Source organism: Gymnodraco acuticeps, unplaced genomic scaffold, assembly GCF_902827175.1.
Source record: "Gymnodraco acuticeps unplaced genomic scaffold, fGymAcu1.1, whole genome shotgun sequence".
In the NCBI taxonomy this organism is placed as follows: domain Eukaryota; kingdom Metazoa; phylum Chordata; class Actinopteri; order Perciformes; family Bathydraconidae; genus Gymnodraco; species Gymnodraco acuticeps.
This window is the reverse complement of record NW_022991154.1, coordinates 3,530,202-3,556,829: the sequence shown is the minus strand read 5'-3', so window position 1 is coordinate 3,556,829 and position 26,628 is coordinate 3,530,202. Positions and strand designations below refer to the sequence as shown.

General features: G+C 41.1%; 1 pseudogene; it reads right to left on the bottom strand.

The window, feature by feature from the left end:
• Positions 1 to 1,387: 1,387 nt before the first annotated feature.
• On the bottom strand, positions 1,388 to 24,308 carry LOC117560603 (annotated as a pseudogene).
• Positions 24,309 to 26,628: the final 2,320 nt, after the last annotated feature.

Below are 26,628 nucleotides of genomic sequence, written 5' to 3'. Positions count from 1 at the left end.
AAAGTAACTGGATGGCCTACCTGCCTGTCAGCCTTCCATCTGTGCACAAACTTATCTCGTGCCCTCATTGGTCATGTGCGCATTCGTGTGTGTTGGAGGAGGGGCTCTGTAAGGAAGTGGCAGATTTTTTCCGGTTGTGTATTTTCTAATTCTAGCGCACTCGAGCTGGTTTCTCCAAAATTACCTACCCCACCTTTAAATGTATGTTTCCTTTTTGCAATTTTTTGGTTTGGTTTTTTGGTTGAGGGACATTTCTCTGAAGCTGTTATTGGCCTGTGGAAAAATGTAATCATAAGAAATGATTCCGGAAAAGCTGCAGATAGAGCCATAAGAAATCAATGCAACTGATTTTTCATTTATTTAATGTTTTAATGCAATCATTTAAGCTTCCAGGTTTCAATACGTTTTGCAATAAACATTGAACCAGTCCGGCCCTCGACTAGTAGCCTACCGATTTTTTTTATTTTGGCCCACTGTGTATTTGAGTTTGACACCCCTGACTAACATGCTGCTTTAGTTTGCAGAATGCGTTTCTCAAATAAAACACAGATTCACGTAAAGTAAAAACCTGCTTTAAGGAAAGAAGCCTAATTCATTATTTATTTTTTAATTACTGGTAAAATAGCTATAGGTGCATATTGTTATACTTCCCAGCACACCCCTCCTGTAAGGGTTCAACAGTTAACCCTCCTGTTATCCTTGGAGTCAATTTGACCCCATTCAATGTTTAACGTATCTAAAGAAATGGTTCACATTATTTATTTTGCTTAGTATTTCATGACTTTTCCTAATTTAGTGAGAACTAATGGGTAAACATAGAATGAACATGAAGATCTTTTTTAAATGTCCTGTACGCACTTTGTACGCATCGGTGTTCCTTGGGGTCAATTTGACCCCATGCTGTTTTAGTAGTATAAAACATATACAAATGTCAATATTTTACACATATTTATGTTGATTGTGTAGGATGATATTGAGGTGACTATTACATGCAAATGTATCATTGTAAAACAAAAGGACCCTCTGCTTTAGTTATTGGTCCTTTAACAACATCTTACTTTAACATTTTATGTCAGTCAGTGAGATTTTATGGTGATTTATATATTTTTCTATAGTCACATAATAGGAATTCTGGATGTATAGAGGGGTCTATGGGGGGGAAGGTTGGGGTGATGTATATGTAAATGGTTATTTAGGTAGTCAACTAAGATACCTAAAGCACCAGAGACATACATGTTGGTTAAGCCCAGAGGATAAAGGGTGTGTAGTAATCTGAGGATAACAGCAGGGTTAAATGGGAGTGTAGTTGCACAGTGAGAGCATCGGTAATATGGGCAGTGTAAAACATGTGATTGGGCAGGGTACAATAATAACAAGAATACAACTATTTAGCCTTGAAGTTTAAACAGTTTGTACTTTTAATAGGTGTTTACTTACAGCTGATGCAAATGGTTTATTGGTAAAAAATAAAAATCCTTATGTTTGAGCTAGGTTAAATACTTAGGCATCCTATTTCTTCAATTATAAACATTCTGTAGCCTAAAGTACCGTAGATGACTATCTATGATGATTAGTTATTTTTTGCCAGTCAAACCATTATGCTACATTTTAAAAAGTGATTATTTTCTGCATTTACATGTTTCCATTATTATTTTCCAGATATCATAAACCACCAGATGCTTTATAAGCATGAGATGCTATATACATATGGGCCTAGAGTTTAGCTTTTCCCCACAGTATATGAAAGCAGCATTTTACAATGTTTTATTTCTTTAGCTCTATGCGAGTACATTAACCTCAATATCTAAGCACGTGTAAATGTAAATGATGTGCATTCTAACAGTATCCTCTTTTATCAAATAAGAATGCTAGCTGTTTCCATGGTAACCTTATTATTAATATGACAGCGAAGAGGTCTTTAGCACTCTCATGTCAGTCTGCAGTGAGTGGTTTAGCTGAGGATTTTGTGGTAAGGGTGGAGGGGGATGGAGGAGGTGAACGCTCGGATGTCGGAGATGAGCGTGGCGTCCTGGAGCAAAGGCGAGGAGGCCATCAGGAAGGTGAGCTCGCTCACTTCACCGTAGGCCGAGGAGGGGGGGTTGACAATGCTTTCTGGGCTGCAGGTGGCACTCGGTTCTGGGGGGTCATTCTCTTCCACCCCAAAACCAACCACCTGATGGAGAAAACAAACGAGTAGCTTTGTTAGTTCATATTTGTCTAAATATTTATGATATGTCTAAACAAGAATCATACCGGTTAGTTTTGCGTTACTTACAAAAAACTGTGTTCAACCAATTTTCTTCTGAGCATTATCCATGTTATATCATTCCTAATCCTGCGTTGAGGGCATTTCTTCAATTAACTAGTTAGCTGTTAATGTTTGGTGTTGACCCAAATATAGCTTTCTATCGTTTCTGTCAGAGCATTTTTCTGTAATGATTCAACAAAGAAAGTCTTACAAAGGAACTTCCGACTTCTAAACAAAAGTTGTAACTAAGTTTACGATGCACAAAACACACTTACATGGACACTGAGCTTCCTGCTGCTGCTGTTTCTGTGTTCCAGGAACCAGGAGACCAGCTCCAACCGAGAGAACTGCTTCAGCGTCTCGATCTGCAGGAGCGAGCACAGCATGTCAGAACCTGCTCACTTTCATTAGCAATAAAGAAACAAACACATCCTTATTTTTACTGTATCTTTGTATTCAGAGAAAAGTTTAGTGAATATTTGACCCTTTATATTCACTCAGTGTCAAGTTTATTATTAGGTACACTAGATTAGATCAAACTAATGCAGATTGGTAATTTACAGTTAGTGTGGACGACAAAATAACAATGTAAATCAGAAACTATCAATAAGATAAGATGGACCTTTATTTATCTCTAGTTAGAATGAAAGCAGCAACAGATTGAGAATGAAAAACAGGACAGTACAGATTCATACAAGGTAAACAATATAATAAATAAAATGATATGGTAACTGTTTGAACAAATAGAAATGAAACTCAACCAGATTAGAGCTTTGACTAACAATCATTTCACTTTATTGTTTTTTTATTTGTATCAATGTCCTATCCTATTCTTAACTCTATTATATTGTATACATTATTGTTGATTTCTATGCTTTGGAGACGTTTGCTAACCATTTCAGATATTAAGGCAGTGTGTATTGTGACAGAACATGGAAGAGAGCAAATGCGTCTCACCTCCTTGTCGAGCCTTTTAAAGACGTATTGCTGTGTGACAACCTCAAACCAGTTGCGGTCCACCTCCTCTCCCAGGTGAGCGTCCTCGCATTCCTTCAACTTGATAAGAGCTGTCACCTGCGTCCTGAAGGCGTCCTCGCTCAGCGCCGACAGACGCGCCTCGAAGCTGACCAGGAACTCCTCAATCTTGGCCTCCACCAGCTCAGTGCTGCGAGGACAGAAAGGAGGGTTTTAAAGAGGAAAAGAAAATCAACTCAGGAGTCAAACACACAGATTGGTCAACTAACCTGAACTTTGAGGCCTGTGTTTCCACGGTGACGGAGAACCCAAGCATCCCAGAGGTGTTCCTGCAGGTCGGGTACACCTGGTACCTGGAGGGGAATGAGATAAGAAAGGGTTTTTAAAGTGCACATGAGTGATCTTTATGCTCAGTTAATATGACTCAAACTAACCCGAGCGTCTCCTTTGTCCTGAGGAAGTCAAAGCAGGGCTCCTCCATGTGCATCTGGGGAGACACAACCACGTCAAAGTACATTTTAGTATATAAAGAAGGGTTCAGATGACATTCTTTGAATGAATCCTTCCCATTAGATCATAGGAATGGATGTGGTTTCGGTAACGAAGAGGTTAGTTAACACTCAGAATCATGTATTTGTCACTAGTGTCTGTGGAGCCGTAGTAAAAATGTCAACACTCACCACCAGCAGCTCCATCAGAGCATGCTCTCTGAGATTCTTCAGCCCCGACTGCAAGAGAATCAAGATTTATACAACAAGAGAATACAAATAAATGTAAACATCTTAACACAAGTAGTTAGATCCTTAACTTCAGTAACTTTGCTGCCGTGGATGAACTCAGCATTTAGAACATGACATATTGGCATATTTCCTCAGTGAAAATGAACAGTAAATGGATGGTTAACGCTTTAGTTTTAACCACACTGCAGCTTTATTTGTCTTGTTTGGGGAAATAGCATGATGGTCACCTACCTGAAAATAGACAGTGACCTCAGAGTTAGCGTCTCCTTTGTTCAGAGACTTGACTTTACAGAAATGATGTTTCTGAGGCAGCTCCACCACCCGGAACAACACAGGGACCTCTGCTGACAGGGGCTGGAACTGCAGCTTACTGCAGACGCAGTTTTAAAAAGACGTACATTCAAAAATCACACTGGCACAGACACTGTCAAGATTACAATTACATTCCAGTCTAAACTGGAAATGGCTGAATGAATCTAAAACAAATATTAAATAACAAATAAATATAGAAGGAATAGGTAGTGATATTTTTTTTTTTTTTAGTAGATTAGATAGTGAGGGCTTTTTGTTTGCGTTTTCTTTCAAAGGATAGATTTAGATATAGGCCCTATTTTTATTTTATACAATCTCCTACGATCCTTCACCCCCTCACTTAAATAATATTTGTTGGCATTTTTTGTTAATTAAGAACAATTACACTTGTTAACTCTGATAGTCAACATTTAAGTACAGTTGCAATCAAAATGATTCAACCCCCATTGCACATTAGGTTTATTGCTGGAATATACAATTTCTCAGCTGTTTGCAATAAACAAATTACACAAGAACTGTTTGAGTACAGTTCATTTGGTTTTAGCCAAATTAAACACAAAATGCAATGTTTAATGATTACTGTAGTCTCAGAATTATTCAACCCCATCATGACAAGCATCTTCAGTACTTAGTAGAGCAGCTTTTGCTGTTCTGACCTGCTGCAAATGTGATGCCAGCCCCCAGCTTCTGACAGCGCTCCTGAGGAATCTTAGCACATTCCTCAAATGGCCTCCAGGTCAGTTGTATTCTTGGGTGTGCGTTTTGAAACTTCCCTTCTTCAAATCTCACCAGAGATGTTCTATGGGGTTCAAGTCAGGCGACTGTGTCGGCAACTCTAGAATCTTCCATTTCTTCTTCTGAAACCAAGCCTTCGTGGACTTTGAGGTATGTTTGGGATCATTGAAAGGTCAAATTACTCCCAAGCTTCCTCACAGACGGCATGAGGTTATTTCCAAAACATGTTTCCTGATACTTGACTGAATCCACGAGCCCTCCAGACCAGAGTTCCCGTTAGAATATTTTTTCGCCGGTCAACATGTCCGTTAAAGTTGAAATCTTCCGGACAAAATTTGAAAAGTGCCGGTCAAAGGTCTTCTTTGTTATTTATTGAGCTTTAAAACAAATTGATGTGATTCGATATTAAACAAACTAATTATAGTAGATTAACTACATTATTCAAAAGTGTACAGTAACTTACAATAACACGGGAATAATACACGGGGCAATCTCCCCCTCTCCTGACAGCCCTTCAGTATCATGCAGCTCGCGGATCAGTAATGAGTGACCCGACAGTAAAACTAAACATATCTATAACTAGTTTAGGTAGTTTGAGAGGTAATTAAAATAGCTACGTGTGATATTCTAACCTGAAGTGTGTGTTTTGTTCCGCTCACCGCTGCATGTGATTATGCAGAGCTGCGTGTCGACTCGTCAGCAGCAGCTGATCTCTCTCTCCCGTCAGATTAGACTTCATTCGCGTTTATGTTACATTACATTACATTGCATTTAGCTGACGCTTTTGTCCAAAGCGACTTACAATAAGTACATTCGACCAGGAAGACACAACCTTGAAGAAAACAGAATCATATAAGTACATCAGGTTTCATAGAGCCAAACATTTCAAGTGCTACTCAACTGGCTTTAGGTAAGCCAGTCCTTTATTAGTATAAAATTGCTTCGTTAATAGTTCTAACGCTCGAAGTGGAGTCGAAAGAGATGAGTTTTCAGTTTGCGCCGGAAGATGTGCAAGCTATCTGCCGTCCTGATGTCAATGGGGAGCTCATTCCACCATCTTGGAGCCAGGACAGCAAACCCACGTGTTTTTGCCGATGGGAACTTGGGTCCCCCTCGCAGCGAGGGCGCAGCGAGGGCGCAGCGAGTCGTTTGGCTGATGCAGAGCGTAGTGCACGCGCTGGGGTGTACGGTTTAACCATGTCCTGGATGTAGGAAGGGCCAGATCCATTCGCAGCATGGTAAGCAAGTACCAGTGTCTTGAAGTGGATTCTAGCAGTTACCGGAAGCCAGTGAAGGGAGCGGAGGAGCGGAGTGGTGTGGGAGAATTTAGGAAGGTTGAAGACCAGACGAGCCGCTGCATTCTGGATGAGCTGCAGAGGTCGGATGGCACATGCAGGTAGACCAGCCAGGAGGGAGTTGCAGTAGTCTAGGCGTGAGATGACGAGAGCCTGGACCAGAACCTGAGTCGCTTTCTGTGTCAGCTGGGGACGTATCTTCCTGATGTTGTAAAGCGTGTATCTGCAGCAACGGGTTGTAGCAGCTATGTTTGCAGTGAAGGACAGGTTGTTGTCTAGGGTCACACCCAGATTCCTTGCAGTCTGAGTCGGGGAAACAACTGAGGTGCCGATGTTGATTGTTAGGTCAAGAGTGGGACAATCTTTTCCCGGGAGGTAGAGCAGATCAGTCTTGTCAAGGTTGAGCTTGAGGTGGTGAGCAGACATCCACTGAGAGATATCAGCTAGACAAGCAGAGATGCGTGCGACGACCTGGGTCTCTGAGCGGGGAAAGGACAGAATGAATTGGGTGTCGTCAGCGTAGCAGTGGTAAGAAAAACCATGCGGGCTAATGACTGATCCGAGCGAGTTTGTGTACAGGGAGAAGAGGAGGGGACCAAGAACAGAGCCCTGAGGGACCCCTGTAGTTAATTGACAAGGGTCGGACTCAGACCCTCTCCAAGTCACCCTGTAGGTACGGTCTTTCAGGTATGAGGTGAGGAGGGAAAGAGCAGAGCCTGAAACTCCAAGTTTTTGGAGAGTGCGAAGGAGGATCTGATGATTCACCGTGTCGAATGCAGCAGACAGGTCCAACAGGATGATGACAGAGGAGAGGGATGCAGTTTTGGCAGTGTGCAGTTCCTCCGTGACAGCAATGAGAGCAGTTTCTTCTTATGTCCATATCGATCAGATCCAGCTAGTTCTAGCTAATGATAGGACTACCTGCTTATCAAAAGACACCTAAACAATAAGCGTCGCTATGCAACTGGGTGAGGCCGCAAAGTATAGCGCAGCATTATGCATTAGTTTACATGCCCACCGGAACCCCCGAGGCATTACCAACAGATCAACGCACAATCAACCCATACAGGACATCTCTTTCTCCACATTAAGTGTTAGACATTAGAATTGACTATTCTTGTCTGTCACATACTCTTTTGTCTGTCACATAAGTGGCGCAAGTTGTGCAACTGATGCGGTATTGCACTAAGGGGAAATTATTTTGACCGGACACTTTGACCGGAGAGATTTAGATTTGCCGGTCTTCAGCATATTTTACCGGTCATAGTCCGGTAATTACCGGCTAACGGGAACTCTGCTCCAGACGCTGCAGGTTTCAAGTGCCAGAGGCAGCAAAGCAGTCCCAGAGTATCACTGAGCCACCGCCATGCTTCACTGTAGGCAGGGTGTTCTTTCAGCATGTGCTTCATTCTTCTTCCTCCACACATAACCGCTGATCAAAAGGCTGAAAAGTTCCAGTTTTGTTTCATCGCTCCGCAGAACATTATTCCAAAACTGCTGTGGCATTTGGTTATGATATGCTTTTGGGTCAGTAGTGTTGTATGTCTTGGGAGTCCGGGCATGGAGCCCTTCAGTGTTTAGTATGCGCCTTACTGTGCAAACTGAAACCTGCTGACACCAAGTCTTGTGTTCTATCTCAAGCAGACGTCAACTAATCAAGCCCTTGATTGTTGCACCAGGCGTGCTTGAGACAGGGGGTTGAATCACTTTGAGACTGCAGTAGTCATTAAAAGTAGTATTTTTGTGTTGAATTGGGATAAATAGTCTGGTAATATTAGTTTCATTGAACTACTTAAACAGCTCTGGCGTAAATTGTTTATTGCAAACAACTGAGAAACTGTATATTTTACCACTCCACCATCATCCTGGTCCCGAAAAAAAAAAGGATCACAGGAGTCAATGACTACAGACCCGTCGCCCTGCCCTCTGTGGTTAGGAAGTCCTTTGAGCACCTTGTCCCACATCAAAAACATCACAGAGCTCCCCCTGGACCCCCGTGCAGTTCGCCTACAGAGCCAACAGGTCTGTAGACGACGCTGTCAACATGGCCTCCACTCAGCAGGAACCTACGCCAGGATCATGTTTGTGGACTTCATATATATATGTATGTATAAGCAGGATACTCACTCAATAAAGTACTGCAGAAACTCTTTGGACTCCTGTTGGGGGAAACAACATGAGTGAGATTACACCTCAACAACTTACCCAAAGAGAACATTTTATAAATCAAGTGGAACAAGCATCTGTATGAGAGGGGAGTGGGTTATAACATTAAGTTTAAATGCATTTGAAGATACGCAAGTCCCAGTTTTACCGGAACAGTTTCTACTTTCTACACTTTTAATTAACAACATACATCTTCATGTAATTCAGATTATATATTAGAACTCACAAAAAAGTAACTTTTAAAACACTAACAACTTATCATCCTTACCATATATCTTTCTTAGCTCTTCATTGTTGATATCTAATAGAGTACTTTCAGAGACAGGTGTGAGAAATACTGGACACATAAAGCCAAAACTAAAAAGGGAAATAGTTGTTGTAACTTGGCTGACCTAACTTCGTTAACCATTTGGATTCTGAAGTGTTTAGTTTAGCTTTTCACATCACAGATCTCTCTTTCTCACCGTGCTGGTGAAATTTCCCTGCACCAGCCCTTCGGTGTACAGCTCCGACTTTAGCCCAGTGACAAAGGTCATGAGGTCATCCACTGTCAGACCCTTAGTGACTGCCTGATACTTCTGAATGACAGACCAGCGACAGTGCTCCAGGATCCTCAAACGGACGTCCCTGCAGGGAAAGCAAGCCGACACTGAAATCACTGTTGCTCTATTTGTAAGGATGCAGCTGCTCCTCAGTGGATCTGCCTCCTGCAGTTTGCCTGCTCAATGTTTGGTAAATGATCAACCATTTTGTTGAAGAAGATGAATAGATTTGACTACATTGCTATTCACCTGTTTCCGTGTTGAATAAACATGTAAGAAGATTGTATTATTAATAATAGGGATGCACGATAATTATCGGTCCGATATTAGGAATTATGACGTCATCCCGATAAACCCGATACCAGTATTAATAGCCCCGATAATATACAATATATTTTTTTGGGTAAAAAAAAAGAAAAAAATACTGCGGTGTGGGTGGATTGGATGAGGGGCGCTTGTTTTTTTACCTCGGCTCCTCCCGTTTTGCCAGTACTGTGGTATTAGTGGTTTAGGAAGAGGGGAGTCTCTTCCCAAATCCAGCGCTCCATAACTCATGCTGGCTGTGACGTAAATGGTGTGCGGCCGTGAAGCCAGGACAGTAAACAACATGTCGTCGGTGGTATGGGCGTTGGAGCTATGTGCAACTCAAGGCATATGCTCGAACCGGAGCTGCCTGGACGCTGCAATCATGTTGCGCACTATCCGTGCTGAGTGTGCTGACTTTTCGTACAATGTCCCACTGTCTGGCTTCCTGCATAAAGTCAAGTGCTCGGCGCAGTTGTGGCGAAATGTCGCTCCTCTGTTTTCATTTAAACAGCTCCTTATATCCGTTAGCGCAGCTAGCTAGCACCAGATGCTAACAACAACAATGCACGTAAGGTCTCTCGCTCGCTCAGGCCACACATACACACACCCTCCCGGTCCTCCAGATGGCCAGTCGGTGCCTGCCGGTGAGCGTGGAAGTGTGGTCTGCCACAAGCTGGCGGCAGGAGCGGGGCTGTCAGCATCAGCTTGTAGATGGTATTTTAAACTCGATGCGCTCTGAAACTACGGGGCGGCCAAGGAAAAAAAATACACATGCGTTAATCGCGTTAAAATAATTAGTGGCGTAAAATATTTTTTGTTATCGGTCTTGAGAAGCAGGAAGTTATCGGTATCGGTTTCAAAAAACCAATATCGTGCATCCCTAATTATTAAGCTACCAAGACACTGCTTTGGAAGCAATGAAATGAAGGTATGCTGTACACTGAAAAAGGAAAGAGCTTTCACAAACCGGCGAACAGGAGCAGAAACAAAACTAATACTTAAATGTGACCAACGTACTCTCAACCAGAGGGAAGTCTCAAATACCAGCCTGCTTCAAATAAAAGCCTGGTACCCTCTGCAATTAAAATATGAGTATTTAATGCATATTAACACTAGAACCGCCAACGGGTCAATTTGACCCAGAGCTGTTTTTTGATTGTATGTAACTTTTTTTAAATAATATATTCAAGTCTCCCAGTCTGTGACTTTTCCTGAAAGTGTGTTATGTAGCACCCTCTGTTGTTAGAAAATGTCAATATGAAGTCAAAACAAATGCCATTTATACCTATATCCGCCAGCGGGTAATATTTAACTCAGAAAATGCAGCGTAAACATGACGTGTTGCTATAGCAACGCCTTTTGTCTACTGCAGTTCCTTATAGATTGATCGATAGAGAGAGAGATCGATAGATAGTTATAGAGAGATAGAGAGATTTGAACAAAACACAAGTCTAACACCAAGCGTTTAAATCATCACTTCCGCGGCGGCGGCGGGGGGTGTGTGTCTACAGAAGGTCCAGTTGTGATAGACACGGTTCGCCACTGGGTATAAGTTTCATCCCTGTGCGATCAAAACTCACTGTTCTGTATGGTAAATAAAAGAACATTGTACCTTGAAAATCAATAGCAGGTACATTTGACCCATTGGTGGTTTTAGGTATACAGCGACCTCTGGCTGTTCTAGTGTTAAGCATCTTTCTAATGCATATAAGCGTCTTTGAGTTTTTAGAAAAGCGCTATAATTTATTTGTATTATTATTATTATAATTATTCTATATATTTAAATGTGATAAAGAAACTATTTGTAAAAAGCTGCACTCTTAAATGTTATCATCATTCTTTGAGGCCCTTTGTGTTCAGTTCAATGTTTATTTTGTTCAAAATAAGATAGTTTTTTGCATTATACTATAATCAGCAGAAATGATTCTTGTGTTAACTTATTTAGAGTCATTGTTATGGCAAATTCAACAATGTTATCCGGATATTTGCCAAATACTGTGAATCCCTATACGTTATGTTGGTGGAATGAAAGGCTGTTTACAGAGTGTGCATCTGCAGTGTGTGGGACATACTTGCCCAGTCTCTCAGGTTTGATGAGGATGTTGAAGTAGGCTTTCTTCAGCTGCTCAGAGAACATGTTAAAGACTCCCGGTGCAGCGCTGAACTCTGCCAGATGATCCACGACGAGCTTCAGCAGCAGCTAAAGAAGCAGTGGAGAGAAGTCAGGGTGGTTGTACATATGAAAACAAATAATACAATGAACTATAATCTAATTGTTGATGTACTTGTATTATACTTTTACTCCACTACATTAATCTGAAAGCCTTATTTACAAAGGATAATGTTAATTCAAAATGCATTTACACTAAAAACATTTAAGTTAAGAATGGCATAGAATAATATGAATAGCATTTTAAAGTCAGGCTATTTTGCTGCCTAGTAAGTACTTTAACTGCTGATACTTTATGTACTTTTTGTTGCCAAGACCTCAAAAATATATTATTTCATAAAAAAAGGCTAAGTAATTCCTTAAAACTGCTTGTCACTGTAGTTTTTTAATCAGCACATTTTTTGGGGGACTATTTTCAGAGGTGGATTAATCCACATTTGATCCTTTAGTCGTATCTGGGCCAGCAGGACATTGTATGTGGGATTCATTCAGAATAAACTACAATATATGTGTTTCATGGAAATAAAAGAAACATGTCAGACACTGCAACGGAATGCCTCATTGATGTTCATTTGATATGTTGATCTTATCGAATAGTTGCTTACTTATAGTTAAAGGGTAACATGATGGTTAATAATAGAGGTTGTATGTCCACCTGATGACTGCAAGTCCAACTTTCTTTCTCTTTTAGCTTCTGACCCCTGAAGGACTTGATATGCCTGCTTGGCTGCTAGATGCTCCACTCTGTCTCTAACTATGTCACATTATGTTAGAGTGTACAGTCTCCTCACCGGCAGTTTGTGGTTGAAGCCCTTAAATCCGATAACGAATCCATGCTCTCCGGCCACCAGTTTGTAATCCAGCTGAGCCACATCAGCCTCATAGGCTGGCTCGGCCAAATTGTGAGCCAGGATGTTCACAAAGAGGTCAAACAGCACCAGACTGAAAGAGGAAGAACACTGTTAAACAGAACAGCAATGCATCCTGTTGTGGCTTTAAGCCGAGGATGAATGCAAGCAAATGTCTTTCTTAAACTCTTACTTGTCAGGACTCTTCTGAATCATCGGGGAGATCAGGTTGAAACGAATATAAGCTAAAAAGACAGAAAACCACATAATTGTACCTTATTTTTACTGAACGAGTTGTTAATTTAAACCCTTGCTAGAAATGTACAATTATTTATGGACATATGCGCAACAGTTACAGAGAACCAGTCGTTTGCTGTAGATCTCAGGCTCCCTGCAACAATAATCAAATCTATTGTGTATAATAAAAAATAGGACGGCAATATAAGAATCTTAGACATGAAATGGTGCAGAAGTTTAACTAAATGTATAAAATATTACAAATATGAAATAAAATGTAAAGAAATGTGTGAAAGGGCTACAGATGTGGGTGTACAGTATTCCGGCAGTGGCTCAGTCAGTAGGGGCTTGGACTGTGAGCTGTAGGGTTGCCGGTTCAAGTCCCCGACCAAACCTAAAATATGGAGTATGGACTGCTACTTGGAGAGGTCCCAGTCCACCTCCTGCCCTGCTGTGGTGCCCTTGAGCAAGGCACCGGACACCCCCCTTCCCCCCTCTCACTCCCATTGCTTCCCGGGCGCTGTAAGAAGTCCTCCAGCGTCATAATACCGAAAACTCAGTGTTAACCCCGAAGTGACCTCGCTTACCCCAAATCCTGCCTCTGGCTCACCTTTTGGGATCTTGAACTTGCTGTCCTTTTTGTACCACATACAGCCTCGCTCGTTGTTCACGATCCGGACAGGAAACTCTGTGTCCGGACAGTCAGTCGCTTTCAGAGCAAAATCGGTCGCTGTGCCATGAAGAAGAAGATGATTTTGAATTGATGTTTTTAGTTGTAGCTCTTTTGGAGCATCATGTGTTGCTTTCTTTGTACTGACCAATATATTTGTTCTCAGCGGGGAGGTGGAGTTCAAGGTTGAGTTCCAAGTCTCCCGCCCAGCGCTGAGCCCACTCCTCTGGGATGTCTGATGAGACAAAACTAAATTATCCCAGGTTAAATATCATTACTTTTTTCTCTTTAGAAAGTTGTTTGGTTAAAGCAGCAAATGCTTTCCTTGCCTGCACACGTTACATACAAATACATACAATGTTTCGTCAAACAATTAGTTTGTGTCAACTGAAATTAAATCTCAGCATTAATTGACTCTCACAATCTTCCCAAACAGTAGATAAAGGCTTAATCCCAACAAAGTACATCAAGATATCAAAGATAAATAGCTGTAAATGAGACGCTATGGTGTGTCTGTCTGTGTTTTGTGTTGAGTGTGCGTGTCTCGCACCCTCCTTGCTGTAGCAGGTACCGAACCATTTCTCTCTGAGTTGACAGTGACCTTCGTTCTCCGGTGACAGCAGCAACAGGTTTGCTTTGTCAGGAGTCAGTAGTGAAAGAGCGGCACTAATGACCTGAAAGCAACAAAAACGTGAAAACACAAGATGGTTAGGAAAGGGTTTCCTTGGCACGTCCCTTCTAACACAGAGAACTCTACTAAAGGATCATTAAAGGAACAATTACAAAGACCATGATCACAGCAGGTCTGCCTGTGATGCCCCACAAAACTACAATGGACTGATGAGTATATGACTAAATATGCGAAGACAAAAACTGAAATATTGAGATGGTTTCATGTGCGTGTGTCTGATAGGCTTCCATAATAATAAAAAAATATTTTCCAAGCTGGCGAAAATGTACAAGACAAATTCTTGGAAAAGTCACATTGTCTCCCAGGTGGAAAGGCCCGAATCAGGTCCTGCGAAAGGCCCTTAAGGTGGAGGGAAGGACAGAATTGATGCACACTTCAACGTCCAGGCTGGCCCAATTTAAAAGATCAGCATGAATGAATGGGAACCTAAGTGCTTATCGGCAATGTAAGACGAAATGTATCAGAGGGCGTTACACTGAACCACCTTTACATATAACCAACAAAGAGAAAGAACATTGGTTTGGTAGCCAGGTGGGAGGGGGTTTCGAAGGGTTCGAACCTTACCCAGGGACAATGTATGCATGTCATCTCGTCTGTCTCCATCTTTCAACTCTCTCTAACCAGTAAAGACACTGGTGACCCAAAAATAATCTTTAAAAACAGTTATTATCACTTTATATGATATAACCTTTTTTTGTTAATCTGCGAAGCATGTGGTTATATCTGAATGTTGATTGTTTGACTCTTTCCCTTACTAACAGCCCACGTCCTGGTTACCTCCTGGTCAAACTCAAACATGAGCTGGTCTCCAGTCAGGAAGTCCTCTTTGGGAAACAGCTGCATGTTCTCACAGATGTTCTCCACAAACTCGATGGGATCTGTCTGTCAGTCCAGAAACAACCAGAGACAAATCAAATTACTAATCACATTTGAATAAAATACAAATTAGTGTTCTCGTTAACTTATATTCATGTATATAAAATAAACAGCAGAGCTTTCATGTCTTTGTTGCCTTAATTATTGGTTTAATAAATATCAGTTTATCTATATATTATTATTATCCTTGGTAAAATACGTGTTCTGTTCAAATAATTCATTAAATCATTGAACAAATGCATACAGTAAAGGAGTAAAGGTCCATTCCATAGACTCTAATAATAGCGATGATTTACAGGAATGAAATGAATTATTGCTATCCTTGTCATCATCATAACTACTAGTAGTTTTAATGAAGATTAATTATTACCTAGAAAAAAAACACATTAACGCAGAGAAGAGCTGATTCATCTAATCTGCTGACTGAACTGTTGTTTGGCTGTAAGCACATTCATTCATCAGAGACGTGTGTACAGTGTGTGTCTGTGCAGCAGTACCTGCTCCTGATAGTGGAACTCGTTGGCTTCTATCTTCTGAATTTCCTCATAGATCCTGGAAAAAAGTCAATAATATGCTTTATAGCTTATAGCCTATATTTTATAAATATAGGCATATATCCAATCTTTATTCCAGACTCAATATCACATACAAAAAGACAAAACACAATATAACAAAGATATTGTTGGCTTTCTAGAGTTGCTTGACTACTTTAAAGGGGGCTGGGCATAGTTATATGACCATTTTATTTGTATCTTATTACATATCAAATTCTTATATTGGTGTAAAGGTTGTTTCGAGAATTATTTTCTCAACAACACATTAACTGTAAGTTTATAAAACAAAACAAGAATTAAAGGTCTGTTTCTGCAGCAGTGCCCAATGGTACCTAAAACGTGTGTGTGTGTGTGTGTGTGTGTGTGTGTGTGTGTGTGTGTGTGTGTGTGTGTGTGTGTGTGTGTGTGTGCGTGTGCGTGTGTGTGGAGACTTACCTCTCCTGGGGCCCAAGAGTTTGGAGCATTTTTAGGTACTGGAAAACCAAATGGACAACCTGCACAGAGGACAAATATTAAAGCATTGAGAAGTAAAAACGAAACTGTTTAATCTAATTATATTTGTTTGTAACTTTTTAAACAGTCAAGGTTAACCAGTACATGTTGCTGTACGAGGTGTTGACCTGGTAGAAGTTCTGGAAGCCCAGGTTAGTCAGGGTGATGGAGATGGAGAAGATGGAGTAGGTGGTGTTCTGGTCGAAACCTGTCTCGCTGTTTCCTCCAAACAGAGCCATAGCCCAGCACCTGAATACACACACAAAGACAAACATAGTTTACACAATGAGTCCTGTGCAAGCATTTACCAGTTATTGCCCGTTTAGAATCAGTCGTTTCTTTATGTCTCACTTCTTCCTGAGCAGAGACAGGATCTGCTGCCTGTTCCTTCATGTCCGATCAGCCAGGAGATGTAGTGAAGCGGCTTCACTCTGCCAAAATACAAAACATTTGTGAAGTTATCCGATTGGAGAGATAATGTGCTCTACACCAGCCTGCAACATCACTAACAGTAGTGGGTGAGTTTCATTTAACTACTGCGCTGAAGTACCATTTGATGAACTAACCTTTGCTTGACTTCAGAAATCAAATATAAAAATGCAGTATATAATTATATATGGAGTATGGTAGTAAAGTTAGGTGAATGAGGTTCATCAGGGCCAGCAACAACATTTAAAGTAATATTAATTAGTTATGTTTGAAAAGTATATCTTTTTTGATACCAAGTACTTTTTGTATAGAATAAATACTTACTTCAAATGCAGGACTTTTATTTATATTTTATTTCTACAATTACTACAGATCATTCTCTTCATAATATTGTCTTACTACACTAAAGGTCAAGATCTGAGTATTTCTCCCATCAAGAATGATTTGTTATTCCAGAGAAAATGAAAAATAAATCCAACTGTAGACGAATGATAAATTAGGATGGAGAAAAGACTGACAGAGGAGATGTAAGAGCTCCTGTTTAGCAGCACATTGGGTCCAGTGTTAATCCTGCTTTTTAAAACCTGCCTCCTCTGCACATGTTTGTACATTTTTCTTTGGTCGATGTTCTAATGCTAGTATTAAACAATGACGCACCTGTAATGTTTCCCCTGCGGTGGTACGGCCCAGCTGATGTTCAGAGCATGAACCTTCCTCACAGGGACCACTGCAAAACACATGTGTATAAGTATCAGTATGTTTTTAATACAAAAATTAGACTGATGATTCTTCTGATTTCATCTTAGACCGATGTGAAAAAGAAAAGCTGTTATAGCATGAATGCTCCCAAAAGGGCAGTTTCTTCTTTATACCATATTAACATATTGATATTTAATAATAACATATACACATGTAGGGGCTGTGGGATTCTAACCTATTTATATGATAACATGCAGATAATATAATGCCACTACTTTCTGACCTCTGTAGAGTTTGTTGAAGGCTGGAGTGTCAAACGGCTGCAGGAGGTGAGAGAAGTCCGCTTTGAGTTCCCCACTAAACACAAGAAAACATCAATCTTTTTTTTTTCATTTACATGATTAGTTTTTGCCTGATTGTCGTTAGTATGGCCCATGTACTGGGGTCTAGTCCCTAGGAAACTAAGCATAGGCGGCCACCAAGCAAGCAAATCGCACCATGAAGACTGACAAGCTCTCCAGACAGACACACTTTGATCATCCCACAGAGCACCATTAAATCCTTTATTCCAAAAATGAAAGAATATTGAACCACAACAAACCTGCCAAGAGAGGGACCCCACCCAAACTCACCGTGCATGGAGGGCATTAAACCGAGAGGCAACAGGACACAAATGTCCCCCTGAAGGAGCTTGTAGATCAGAGTACATAGGACAACTTTATGACACACTCCATTCAGCTGGGCTGTATGGACATGTGCAAGAAAAAGCCATTGATAATAAAGAAAATAAAAAAATCATTTGGTAAAAAAAACCATATGAACAAAAGTACTCTTGTCAGATAAGGCAACAATTGTACTTTTGGTCAGTATTGAAGGAATAATAGATAAACTACAGTGGCAAGAAATGTGAACCCTTTGGAATTTCCTGGTTTTATGCATTACTTGGTCATTCAAAGTAATCTGATCTCCACCAAAGTGAGAGTGAAAAACACAGACAGTAAAGATTCACAAGACGTACAAAAATATATGAAAAAAAGCTTGAGTCCCCGTCTGTGTCTCCGTCTGTCGGCTGGTAAATCCCACGGTGGCGCTGCAACTCAGCATTTCTATTGGGATATGGTCTAGCCTCTGACTGGACCACTCTAATCAGCAGATTGTCTTTGTACTACCTTTACCTCAATATTTAGGGTCATTGTCCTGCTGCACCACCCAACCTCGGCTGAGTGTCTTGTAGGACATCATGATAATCTTTAATCTTGAGAATACTTGTTTCTAGTGATGATTGCAAACTGTCCAGGCCCCGAGTCAGCAAAGCAGCTCAAATTCGTGATGGCTCCAGATCCAATGATACCTACAAGCCTTCAGTTGTTACTCTGGGGTTCATTTTGACCCCATTGATCATCCTCTGGCTTTTGGAGACTTTGCTATGCGCCCACTTCTAGAGAGCATTAAATTGGCTCCTTTTATAGAAAATGTGTCGAAATACGGATTGATAAATAGCTTAACTTGTGAAGATGACTTTGTAACTCTCTCCAGCTTTTAAGAAAATCAATCATTCTTGATCGTAGGTCTTCTGAGATCTATTTCATCAGCAGATGCTTCTTGTTAATAATAAACCAAAATACTGGGGGGGGGGTGAATATTTATTTATATTTGGCATTTCCAAAGTTGTAGGCATGTTGTGTACATCCAATAATCTTGTGAACTGAATTGCTTTATTCATGCAGGGATAGTAGTTGTAGTACACTTACTTGTTCGGAACTTTGCTGAAGATTTCTCTCACCCACTGCTCCAGAGTGTCTAGAGTTTCTAAAGAACAAAGTACACAGTCAGAAAGATGAAACCTTATGTTCAATCAGTCATAGCGCCCCCTTGTGACCACAGGAAGTTACTGCTGCTAGACTTTGAAGGTGGCTCTATAGCGGCCCCTAAAAACCCTTCACGAAGCAGGCCTTGCTGTACATGACACCTACATGTACCATATTTAAGAGGCATTTGTATCACAGGTACACTGGTGTGTTTGTGATTGAGAGTGATTGTGTGAGTGTTATTGTTTGTGTGTGTATGTGTTATTGTTTCTGTGTGTGGTGTGTGGTGTGTGTGTGGTGTGTGTGTGTGTGTGTGTAGTGTGCTGTGTGTGTGTGTGTGTGTGTGTGTGTGTGTGTGTGTGTGTGTGGTGTGTGTGTGTGTGTGTGTGTGTGTGTGGGGTTGGCAAAAGATGATTCCCAACGTAGGAATGTAGTGAGGAAATCAGTTTCACCAATGCCGCAAACGAAAGCTGTGTGGCAAGAAGTTAGCTATTCTGCACACATTCACGGGACCAACTCCAGGTTAATGATACAGATTGGTATACGTGACGATGGCGATTTCGGTGCCTGAGCACTGCAGGGATCCTGGAAGCACCCCGACGTGCGTGACTTGCGTGTCAATTACCCTCCCCTCTTCCGAATGACCTTCAACGTTATGGCAGACCCACAGCCACAGACAAATCCTTTCAAATGACTCTGGTGGACCTCAGATTTTTTTTTTTTTAAACAAGGGACTTTTTCCCCTGTCACCGAAAAACATAATCATCAGGGCTTGCTCATCTCAAGAGGAGATGAGGATGAGGAGGAGGAGGAGGAGGAGGAGGAGGAGGAGGAGGAGGAAGGAGGGAGAGAGGAGGAGGAGGAGGAGGAGGAGGAGGAGGAGGAGGAGAATGAAAGATTTGGAATGAAGGGAGGAGAGGAGGAGGAGAATCAAGGGGAGGGTAATGAAACAGGATAGGAGAGTGAAAAGAAGAGAGGAGGAGGAGTGTGTGATTACCCTTTGGACTGCCCACAGTTAGCGTCATGTAATGAGCGGAGTAATATCTCTTCCAGAAGTCTCTGAGTCTCTGTAGTTGTTGATCTGCTTCTCTCGGGTTCGTGCTTCAAAGTCTGAGCATTACCTGAGAGAAAATCAAACTACTTCTTCACATCCCCATCAACTCAGAAACAGGACTTATAAACCCTACATTAGAATAAGACATGAAAAAGATTTTAGTGAGAAAATGTTGAGCATTTAAAAAAAAGAACGTTATTCTACCCCAGCAAAACTTTCTCATAGGGTTGTCCCGGTTTAGCAAGACTCCCAAACAGCATCTCCTTTCGATGCGAGTCAGAAGGCCTCGCTAACTGGTACTCTGATGACAAGAAATTAGAAAAGTGACATGAATAAAGAAGAAATCTGAAAAAATAGTTGTGACTCGAGCCGAACGTCTGGTGGGTAGTAGTACTGCTAGTATAGCAGAACATTTGGAGCATAAAAGTGACTCAAACGTACCTATGGCAAATTAAAGGGGCACTAGTTCAGTGTTAAGATGTTGAGAGTATCTGAGTACACAGAGAATGTGACAGTGTGTAGATGGCATCAGTGTGGACTCACCACTGTCCACAGCTTCCACCTCTCTGTCGATGGATCTTCTATCATCAGAGGACAGATAAAGAACTGAAGCCCATCTGGAAGAAAAAAATGTAAACTCTTATAAGAGGTTATAATGTTGGAAAAGGGTCAATATCACTAGAAAATAGAGCTGAAATCAACAAACAAGGGGACAGAGCCTTTGCTGTCCGGGCTCCTGGACTTTGGAGCAAACCTGCCTGAGGAGATCAGGGTTGCAAACTTTGCTTATTCAAAATCTCTTTTTAAAAAAAAGCTTTTAGAACAGCCTTTATGTAATTTCATTTTGTTCTAACAGTTTGAAGGTGCTACATAGATACAATTCATTATTATTATATTCAGTTTTTGTTTTTTTGTTTTTGTTTTTTAGACAAACCCATACAATTAGGTCACAGACAAGGTGGTTCTCTGATCCAGCCTCACCTGTCAAGTGCCTCTCTGAAATATTTCCTCTGCACGTCCAACTGAAAGATGGTTCTCTCGCAGTCAGTGGAGGCGTTGTCGCTTCCGCCATGCTTCTTTAGGAAGGCGTCAAAGCCGTTCTCCGCTGGGTATTTCTCACTGCCCCTAAACACCACTGAACATTAGAGAGTAGGAATAAAAAGGTTAAGAAGAAATCAGGAGAAGAGAATTTTAGTACAATTATTTTCTCGTGTTTCTAAGACACTATCAAGATGCAGCATTAACTGGACTCACTGTGCTCCAGGAAGTGGGCGAGGCCAGGCAGATCTTCTGGGTCACTGAAGCTCCCAACACTGATGCACAGAGCAGCTGCAGCCTGGAAACAAATATACACGCATGTTCAACTTGTATCCAATCATTTTAACACTTTTCCGGTCCCCCTAGGAATACTGGAAGATATTTTATATTTGGGGCGGTGGTGGTGAAGTCCATAGGGACTTGGCTTGGCAACTGGAATGTCACCAGTTCAAGTCCCCGAAAGTCCAAGTGCTACCGAGGTGTCCCTGAGCAAGGCACCGTTCTCCTACACTGCTCCCTGAGCGCCGCTACATAATGGCAGCCCACTGCTCCTAACACTAGGATGGGTCAAATGCAGAATGTAAATGTTCCGCTCTGTGGGACAGTTTAAGGGTATATAAATAACAAATAATAAATAAACTAGATAAGCTAACTTCACTAACAGTATCCACTGACGGGCAATAAATGACATCATAACTTTCATTATTCAACTATACATTTAAAAATACATCACACATTGGTGTTTAATTCATTGGGGACTACTTCCAATGGCGGATGAATCCACATTGGTGCTTTTTATGAGTAATCGGGGCAGCAGATATACACACGAGATTTTCTAACAAGAAAAATATATAACATCTGCTGTTTTAATACAATAGTGAACTGAATCCTGAATATATATGAAATAAGTACATTCAGGGATAGAAACGTTTCACCCCCCCACCTGCTTCTCAGAGATCCCTTTCTTTCTTCTTCTTCCTGCATTCTCCTCGTCCAGCTCATCACAAAGTCGCTGTCCTGCTCCTCCTCTTGGTCCTCCTCCTCATCCTCCTCTGAGCCCTCACCAGAATCTTCTTCTTCCTCACCTTTGCTTTCTTCCTCCTCATTCCTCTCCATCTTCTATCTTCCCGTTGACCTCTCCATTTTCACTTCCTTCTGTCCCATTCTTCCCCACTGAAGTCGGAGAAGATAAGGAGTACTCGGAGGCCGTTTACTCAGCTCAATGTATCTTGCAAAGAGTGGGAGAATATTTAAACACAAAGCTTACGATGTATCTTAACGTAACGTTAGTAACTGTAAGACACAAGTTGCTTTGTTTAGTTACATTAGATTACAATACATTCATTTAGCATTTACTGGCTTACGCACATCATTTGCATCGCTGGGACTTTTTAAATACTGGTTCAAGAGAAGTTTTCTTTTGAATAAAAAAAACATATTTCTACATGAGGGTGTTTCTTACCAAAGCTCATTGTGTGTATCATTGAAGTCTAACAAACTTGATGAATGCATTTCACTCCTCATAAAACATTTGTTAAGCAGCTTTTTAAAATGTCTTTTATCCTGTATTGTTATTCACTGCCTTGTGGGAGCATTGCTTCTCTGCTCTGCATGTTACTGCTACCACCGCATCTGCACTTGACGTTCCAAACTGGTCAACAAAGTACTTAAAACAGTACTTATTATAATATATCAAGAGAGAGTATACTATCTCACTGACTGCTATATAAAATCCTCAAATAAAATGTATAAGACACGGTCTCCGTCTCCCACCTGTATTTCTTAGGGTCACTGGGAGATTTTGATGATATCCAAGTCCCCCTGGTCTTCTGTAGGCACTCTTTGACCTCCATCCGCGGCAGCCACCTGATATCCGACTTCCTGTGGTGGTGGGGGATGGCGGTGGCTCACCCTGGTCTGGGGCAGAAGCCCTCTAGTTGAGCACCGCAATCATTCACTGACTTGTTGGTCTGAGGGCATGTTGACAGAGTCCTCTGGAATGACAGTGCTAGGGGATGCAGGAAGCATACAGGTAAATAAATAGTTTCTGTCAAAATGTTAAAAAAAATCTATCCATCAATAACCATTTAGCTACACTGCTCGTCAAAAAAAGAATTCACCAACTGGATTTTCCTAAGCAAATCCGTAAGAGCCTTCCATTAGATAATTACTGAAGTAGTGATTCATATATTTCAGCTGGTAACAACTTATTTAACCCTAGCTGATGCAGTGAGTAGATTCTCATTTCTTAAACAACCATGTCGGAAGACATTACAGTTGCAAGAAAAAGTATGTGAACCCTTTGGATTCTCCACACATAGCGTTGTGTGTTCCTTCCAAACAACTCAACTTTGGTTTCATCTGTCCACAGAATATGTTGCCAGTAGTGCTGTGGAACATCCAGGTGCTCTTTTGCAAACTTCAACGTGCAGCAATGTTTTTTCTGGACAGCAGTGGCTTCCTCCGTGGTGTCCTCCCATGAACTCCATTCTTGTTCAGTGTTTTACGTATCGTAGATTCGTCAACAGAGATGTTAGCATGTGCCAGAGATTTCTTTAAGTCTCTAGCTGACACTCTAGGATTCTTCTTCACCTCATTGAGCATTCTGCGCTGTGCTCTTGCAGTCATCTTTACAGGACGGCCACTCCTAGGGAGAGTAGCAACAGTGCTGAACTTTCTCCATTTATAGACCATTTGTCTTACCGTGGACTGATGAACATCAAGGCTTTTAGAGATACTGTTGTAACCCTTTCCAGCTTTATGCAAGTCAACAATTCTGAATCGTAGGTCTTCTGAGAGCTCTTTGGTGCGAGGCATGGTTCACATCTGGCAATGCTTCTTAAGAATAGCAAATTCAAAACTGGTGTGTATTTTTTATAGGGCAGGGCAGCTTTAACAACACTCTCCAATCTCGTCTCATTGATTGGACTCCAGGTTGGCTGACTCCTGACTCCAATTAGCTCTTGAAGAAGTCTGTAGCCTAGGGGTTTCACATACTTTTTCCACCCTGCACTGTGAATGTATACATGGTGTGTTCAATAAAAACATGAAAACATATAATTGTTTGTGTGGTATTAGTTTAAGCAGACTGTGTTTTGTCTATTGTTGTGACTTAGATGAAGATCAGAACACATTTTATGACCAAACTTATGCAGAAATCCAGGTAATTCCAAAGGGTTCACGTACTTTTTCTTGCAACTGTATACTGTGGTCGTGGAAAGGGTGTTAATCAGTTTCAGTAGGGTCGAATGATTGGCCTGCATCAAGCAAAGAAACAACTAAGGAGTTTGCTGAAACTAATACAATCAGGTTAAGAACTGTCCAACGCATTATTAAAAGCAATCAATGAATCCAGCTTAGCCTGTTCCAGAGTGATGGGTGCACTCAGGGCAAGAAGAGAGGCGGATGAAGTGATGCACCCATCATGCCTAGTGCCTCTTACCGTACAAGCCTGTGGGGGCAGTATTATGTCTGGGGCAGCTGCAGTTGGTCAGGTCTAGGTTCAGCTACTTCCCAAAGAATGAGGTCAGCTTGACTACCTGAATATACTGAATGACGGGTCTTTCCATCAATTGGAGTTGTTCGTCCCTGATGGCACGGACAAATTCCAAGAGGACAATGCCAGGGGGGCTCACATTGTGAATGAGTGCTTCAGGGAGCAGGAGGCAACCTTTCTACACATGGGAAATCCAGACCCTAGCCCCATTGAGAGTCTTTGGGATGTGCTGGAGCATCCCCCCCCCCCCCCCTACCTCACTGACCTCCTCATCCTCTACCAACCCACCCCCGGTCCCTCAGATCTTCCCTCAGGTTTGCTTTCCATCCCCAAGGCCAAACTCCGGAGCTTCGGAGATAGAGCCTTCTCTGTGGCAGCCCCGAAGCTCTGGAACACTCCCTCCCCCAAGACCTCCGTGAGTCTGAGTCCCTCACCCTGTTCCAGTCCCGCCTCAAAACCCACCTCTTCAACTCTGTATCCATAAGCCCCCCCCCCCTCCACCAACTTCCTCCTGACTCCTTTTATGTTTTGTTTTGTTTCTTTGTAGCTTTGTTTTTGTTTTGTTTGTCTACCCTCCCTCCCAAATGTAAAGCGCCTTTGGGTTCAAGAAAAGCGCTATAGAAATAAATGTATTATTAAGAACGCATATTTGTACATATCAATGAATGTGGATAACGTTCTAAATCAATTTAATAGGATTCACTTAAACAGTCTTTTCAAAGCCAGGGCGGAGAGGAACAATTATTACATTGAATAGAAACTCTTTTAATGTGCATACAATCATGGGATTACTTTTGTAACATAACCTTTCAATAAATCAGTTATTAAATAATAATTTGCTTGGCGCTAAGAAGTCCCTCTGGCAGATTCCTAAATCCGATTAGGTTAATAATTACATATTCAACAGACACATGACATGGGTGTGATGCTCCGGTGTACACATATTTATTTTAACATGAAGAATATCTATTCGTGCCCATTTATAAGTAGAGAATAATATTACGAGAAGAACTGACTTTCAAAGATTAACCTTTAACAATGTAGTAACAGGATCAGATGTATCTTCTCCTGTTATAAAAACTATTGGAGTCAAAACATTTAACATGTACGATTCGTCGATAAAAAATGTCAGAAAGAAAATGTCAGAAACATGGGAAGTGATGGTACGGAGCTGTTGTGGACTGAGCCTCACGGTAATATGTGTTGCTATTATAAGGGACATGATATATCGCAACAGGAACTGCTGGGAAGCTAGCAAGCTAACTGTTTGAGCTAACTTAAAAACATCCTCATACCATCACCGCTGATTCAGTAAGGCAGAGTGACTTGCTTAAACCACTAAGTCGAATAGTAGGCTACATTGGCTTTGGCTTAACGGCTACCGGCTTCGTTAGCGTTAGCTGATAATGGTTTTGGGTAATCCTGTTATTGAGAATAACCATTTTAGCATAGATTGTTAAACAGCTAGTTTAGCCACAGTGGCTACATTACGAGTCGTGTTGTGTAGCCATTAACAAGCCCGCTAGCTTCGTCTAAACTCTAATCATGACATAACAGTTTTCGTTTGATATACTTTGACATAAGGAGGCTCTCACCTTTGTTTCTGCCAGCTAATGTTTATGGACGTAACAGTTTCAGTACAGCCGCCTAGCTTTGGTTAGACAGCGGTTAGTCAAAACAAAGCCTGTGATTCGCTGAAAGCAAATCAATCACAAACAAACGGGCTGTCTGATTGGTGGAATCTATGACGAGCGATTGAGTTTGACTGAAAAACACTGAGTCGTGATGGATATAGTTTATAATGAATACAACATTAATAAACTGAAAATATCCTAATATATTATAATAGGTTCAGATAGCAAGCATTGATGATTGATTCACTGCTATTGTTTATATAATATGTTATTATTGTGTATATGTTCAAACGTTCAAACATGATATTTGATCTTTTATTGCACATTTGTACTCCTTACGTCTGATAATATATTTATGTCTATTTTATTTCCTTCTATTTTCTTCATTCTAAAAAACTCACAGTTCATTTACTTTTTTCTTATAAAAGTTTCATACTTCCATCTTTTCAAAGAAAATGTAAAACCTTTTATATATGTTTTGTTTATTTTTGTTTATTTTCATATATATTTTTCATAATTTTATTTTTATTTGTATCTGTCTGTATATGGTTTTAATGTTGTGTAATGTCAAGGAATGTATTTGTTACATTCGCCACCAAGTACTGGTGGTTAC